The following is a 6,115-nucleotide window of genomic DNA, read 5'->3' as shown; positions in this document are numbered from 1 at the left end:
AGAGTGGCTCAGTTGGTTGAGAATCGTCCTGTGCACCAAAAGGTTGCCTGTTGGATTCTTGGTGAAGTCACATACTTGGGTTGTGGGTTGATGACCAGTTGGGGTACTTATGGAAGGCAACTGATCAATGTTTCTCTCTCTCTCCTTTTCTATCTCTCTAAGCATGTCCTCTATTGAGGATTAAAAAAGGTTACAAAGTTTTTTGAGTGAGATGAATAAAATTTTATTTAAAAAATATATATATACATAATGCTATGTATGCATAGGAAAAAATATGAAAGAATGTGTGTTGAAATCATTGCAATTACTTTTTTGTTTGTTTCTGTTAATCCTCACCTGAGGAAATTGTTTTTATTGATTTTTAGAGAGTGGAAGAGGGGGAGGAGGAGAGAGAGTGAGGAGAGAGAGAAACATCAAGGTGACAGAGACATATGGATTTGTTGCCTCCCGAATGCATACCAATCAGGGCCTGGATCAAAGCTACAACCCAAGTACATGCCCTTGACCAGGAATTGAACCCAAGACCCTTCATTGTACTACAATAGTATTCTAACCGCTGAGTAACCATCCAGCTTGCAATTACTTTTGAATAGTCAGATCATATTTAACTTTTTCTCTTTTATTTGTCACATTTGTTGACTCCTATAATAAACATGGTTTGGCTTACATAAAGATTTTAAAAATAAGTAAAAATTGAAATGAAAATTGAAATATTTCTATTTGACCAGCAAATGATTTCAATATTTTTCCTCTTATATTTGAGTTTATAATATTTTGACACTATTAAAATCAGAGGAAAAAATAGCTGGAGGCACCAACTCTTCTCCCAAACAAAGCATTCAATACAGACTACAATTTGTTGGAGTTAGGTGCACCTGGCTCCTTACAGCTCTTCCAAGTTTCCTCTTTCTTCACAGGGGGCGAAACTTCCCAACACAGAGTTTTAGGATCTTAGCTAATATCAGTTTACCTCCAAAGGATTCCACTTCAGATCTGCAGCAAATTGAGTGCCTGGTCAGCAATCCAAACAAACAATGGTTTTCCATGCCCTGCAAAGAAATGCTTGATTCAAAATTGCAATGGGAAATTTGCCAATAGCTTCTTTTTCTCTCCATTTTAGTATTCCTCCTTACTTTTGTTCTTATTCTCATTCTTATCATATGACAGGAGTTTGGCATACATTAAATCATTTTATACTCATTAAACCTCTGAAAGGTTGGAATTATTAGAACTATTTTACAGATAATTCTTTTAAAAAAATATATTTTATTGATTTTTTAAAGAGAGGAAGGGAGAAGGATAGAGAGCTAGAAACATCAATGAGAGGGAAACATCAATCAGCTGCCTCCTGCACATTCCCCACTGAGGATGTGCCCTCAACCAAGGTACATGCCCCTGACCAGAATCGAACCTGAGACCCTTCAGTCCACAGGCTGATGCTCGATCCACTGAGCCAAACTGGTTAGGGCTATTTTACAGATAATTCTTGGAGCAGTTTCTCAACCTTGGTACCACTAACATTTGGGACTGGATACTTCCTTGTTAGCGGGCAATCCTGTGCATTGTTGCAGGTTTAGCAATATCCTTGACCTCAACCAACTAGATGTCGGTAGCACTCCACCCTTCCCCCACCCACTCTTTAGTTGAGACTACTAAAAATATCTCCAGACATTGCCCAATATTGCCAGATGAGGGAGAGGCAAAATCACTTCCAGTTGAGAACAACTGTCTTGGAGGTTAAGAACTTATCCAACCCTAGTCAGTTTGGCTCAGAGGATAGAGTGTCAGCTGTATATTGTAGGGTCCTGGGTTCAATTCTGGTCAAGGGCACATGCCAGGGTTGTGGGTTCAATCTCCAGTAGGGGGCATACAGGAAGTAGTCAATCAATGATTCTCATCATTGATGTTTCTCTCTCTCCTTCTTCCTTCTCTGAAATCAATAAAAATATATTTTAAAAAAACACACAAAGAAAGAACTTATCTAAGTCTCATGGTAGAGGGATCATATTTTGAATCCAGGTCTCAATCAAAGCTATGCTTTTAACCATTAACTGCTGCAACTGTTTTCCCTCACCTTCACGTCCTATACTTCTCCCCAGCCTCAAGCATGCTGTACTCTTTATTTTTCCATTATGGTTGACATACAATATTACATTAGATTCAGGTGTACAACATAGTGATTAAGCATTTATATACCTTAAAAAGGGATCATCTCAGTAAGTCCAGTATATTCATATGGCACCAAACATAACTAATATTATTGACTGTATTTCCTGTGCTGTATTTACATCCCCATAACTGTTTACACAACTGCCAGTTTGTACTTCTTAATCCTTAGGTTGTTGGGTGTTGTAAATAATGTTGCAGTGAACATAGGGGCACATATACCTTTTTGAATTAGCATTTTGAATTTCTTTGGGTAAATACCCAGAAGTGGAATCTGTGGCTCATATGGTAATTCCATTTTTAATTTTTTGAGGATCCTCCATATTGTTTCCACAGTGGCTGCACCAATTTACAATCCCCCCACAAGGGCACACTGTTCTCTTCCCCCATCCATAAACTTAGCTTGGAAATTTCTTCCTTTCCCCATCGGGCTTGGGCAATTCTGACCATTAATCAAAAGAGAGTTGGACAGAGTTGTCACCTAAAGCAGCCCCACCTCCAAATCTTAAATTTTATAGTCCCATGGCTCAATTCTGATCAGAGCCTCCATGTCCTTCACACAGCCTTCCTCCCCCAGGCTCTGTAGGGTCAGAGCTGCTTCTGCTTGTGTGCTGTGGTATGCTTGGCACCTAGGGTAGAGAAGAGATGCCTGTATTTTCTGAATTTAATTAAACAGAATCCTATTATACCAGGGTACTTTCTTCTCTATCTCATTAAGTGATCTAGTCTCTCAATCCTTCTTTTTCCTTAATTATTCAGTGGACAGTTATTTGCCAAATATTTGCCCTATACTACATAGTCCTTACTCTCAGAGACAGAGGATGGAGATGATTCTTTAGACCTTAACTAAAGGCCTGATGCATGAAATTTGTGCAAGAGCAGGCCTTCCTTCCCCTGGCTGCCGGCACTGGCTTCCCTCTGGCACCTGGGACCTGGCCTCACAAAGGGAGGACCTGCCCACCTGCTGCAGCCCACCGATCGACTGCAGCCACACTGCTTGCCTGGGCCCTCACAACCCGGGCTTCATCCGGAAGGTCATCTGGAAGTACGTCTGGTCTAATTAGCATATTACACTTTTATTATTATAGATGGGAGCCAGTGGAAGAAAATAAATTGGCAGTTATTACAATAGTATAGGGTGCTCTAAATATTAAGTGTTGGGCTTTTTTTTTTTTTTTTCATTCCAGAATGTATTCCAATTGAACCATGTTTTTTTTCCCATGCGTTCCTCACTCCCACAACTCTCTTAACTTTTTTATACACTTGCCATGCAAACCACTAAACTTAGATTAATATGTGCTTATGGGGTGCTGGTACTCCCAAATTGCTCATGTCCCATTTCAACCGTATTGTCAACTACTATTCTGAAAATGGAACTCTCTTCTCAAATTTCCCACACCTCCCCACCCGGCAGTGTCCTTGCCATCTGTCTGGCCAGTAACTGTTTTCCCTTTTTATCTGCATGCTTCTCTTCTTACCTGCAACTGCACTCACTGTGTTTCCTTCCCACCAGTTTTAGAGGTCAAGATTTCCGTTGCCTGTCTCACCTGTCTTAGCTCATGGAATACCTTCTCTTGCCCTCTGTATTGTTACCTTCTCTGTTGCATATAACCATGCTCTCATCTTTGCGATTATAAAACAGAATCTGTTCACAACCCTTTGTTTCTCTCCAGCTCTCATGTCATCTTTATTTTTTTTTTCCATAGTGCATTCTCCAAGTGTCATGTTCATTCATTACCTACATCCCCTTATTTCACCAAAAGCAGATTAGGGGCCACAGCCATGCCCCCAATGCCCTGCTGATGTATCTATGAATCTTCATGGCCCAATAGGAAAGTCAAAGCTCAATTCTTCTTACTTAATCTGTGTATGGCATTTGGATTGGATAGTGTTAACACTCCCTCTTTTCTTTCTAGAAAAGAAACTGTATGGCTTTTTCACTTATTGGGATTTTTAAGAAATTACAGATGATCCACATGACAAATGAAACAGCACATAAATCTATTGAGAAAAAGTAAGCACCCTCCCTCTCCTGGCTTTCCATCTTCCCATGTAAGGGATCTTATACAATGTCTCCACCCACCAACACACACAGGAGAGGGGTTTCTCCTCTTTTCTCCCCTTCTAACTCCTCCCTTCCCTTGTCATCTTCCTCTGGTTTGATATCAAGTTTTTTTAAAAAAAATATATTTTATTGATTTTTTACAGAGAGGAAGAAGCGGGATAGAGAGCTAGAAGCATCGATGAGAGAGAAACATCGACCAGCTGCCTCCTGCACACCCCCCACTGGGGATGTACCCACAACCAATGTACATGCCCTTGACCAGAATCGAACCTAGGACCTTTCAGTCCACAGACCAATGCTCTATCCACTGAGCCAAACCGTTTTCGGCTTGATGTCAATTTCTTGTTCACATCCTAAGCTCGGTTTTCCTGTCAGTTGTTACCCCAAAACACACCCTCCCTCTCCTGACGATCAGTCCAGGTGGGACTCTCCCCTTCACCTGCTCTCCCCTCGCAGAGGCGGTGTGACCTGTCTGAAGGTGAAATGGAACACACTTCAGTGGGTCCTCCTCAGCTCATCTTCTCGCTTCCCCTGTGGGGAGGGTCTGCTCCATGGCTGTGCTGCTCTCACAGGGGACACATCGTCTACTTCTCACACTCAGTGTCAGGAAGACATTTTCTCTCATATTAGAATGTGTTTTCCATCCCAGCCTCTATTTAATACTAAACATGGTTTTGGCTCCTATCTGCCTTACTCTTTGGCAAATATCTCAATTTGTTCAGAATTCAGGTCAGAAAGGGGTGAGGTGACATTTGTATAAACATCTCAGCATTTAATGAGCTGTTTCTCTCATTTATCAGTGAGGTGAGCTCTTTGTGTATTAGGTGTAAGTACTATCACTCTACCTATTGTCTTATGACTTTGTTAATGCCTTTTCTCCCTTTATATGTGTCTAATTTTTATGTATTCAGTTATGTTGGTCTTTTCTCTTTGGCATCTCCCACTCAGATGTTAGAGACATTCTTCTGAATTTTCTCTTAGTGTTTTAATGCTTATATTTTGTCATTTAATACATCTAAGACTTATTTGTGCATATAATTTCAATGGGGGGGGGGGTCCAAATGGATAGCCAATTATGCCAGCACAATTTCTTTAAAAAAAAAACCAACACAATCTTTCCCTATCAAATATCTGTGTTCAAGGCCCAACAAGATCCTCAAATTTGAGATATCCCTTTTCAACTCATTAACTGTTCCCTTTTCTACATTCTTCAATCAGTAACCTCCACCTTAGTCCTTGTCTCTCATATTTGCAGGTATCACCTGACTTCTTTCCATTTCTCAAGTGGCCATTGTTTTAAAACTTAAAGCAATAAATATTTTTTAAAAATATATTTTATTGATTTTTTTTACAGAGCGGAAGAGAGAGAGTTAGAAATATCGATGAGAAAGAAACATTGATCAGCTGCCTCCTGCACACCCCCTACTGGGTATGTAGTTGCAACCAGGGTACATGCCATTGACTGGAATAAAACCTGAGACTCTTCAGTCTGCAGGCCGACGCTCTAGCCACTGAGCCAAACCAGTTAGGGCAGCAATAAGTTTTTTTTTTGTTTGTTTTGTTTTTTAATTGGAAAATAAGCAAAGGGAAGAAATTTGAAACCTCTGTTATCCCAACTCTCAGGAATAACCATGTGGTACATATTAGATATTTTCCCTTTTTTTCCATCCTCTTTAAAGGAAATGGCTATGTCCCTGTTGTCTTCCTTTGGCCTCTCCAAGTCCACCCTCTACCACCTTGTCCCCTGCTCTGTGCCCAGGAGCTGCCCTGTGAGGACCATGTCACTTCACAGCCGTCCTCTGGGTTCCTGTAACCGCCCTCCCCCGACCTCCTCGGGTCCAGGAGTGGTAACAGCTCCACTGGTGCATCACCGCGGTCCCTCAC

The 6,115-nt window shown here is 40.9% G+C and overlaps 1 long non-coding RNA gene across 1 annotated transcript in view; it reads left to right on the top strand.

Annotated features, from left to right (window-relative positions):
• The first annotated feature begins 3,703 nt into the window (after positions 1-3,703).
• The window catches only part of LOC311618861, a 63,687-nt gene continuing 61,275 nt past the window's right edge, over positions 3,704-6,115 (top strand). The window contains exon 1 of the long non-coding RNA XR_014794388.1: positions 3,704-4,218. This is a non-coding gene — a long non-coding RNA (uncharacterized lncRNA). The remainder of the gene's footprint in view (positions 4,219-6,115) is intronic.

This window comes from Pipistrellus hanaki (genome assembly GCF_964339955.1).
Source record: "Pipistrellus hanaki genome assembly, chromosome: 1".
In the NCBI taxonomy this organism is placed as follows: domain Eukaryota; kingdom Metazoa; phylum Chordata; class Mammalia; order Chiroptera; family Vespertilionidae; genus Pipistrellus; species Pipistrellus hanaki.
Note: the sequence above shows the minus strand (reverse complement) of the source record. Positions and strands in the feature narration are given on the sequence as shown.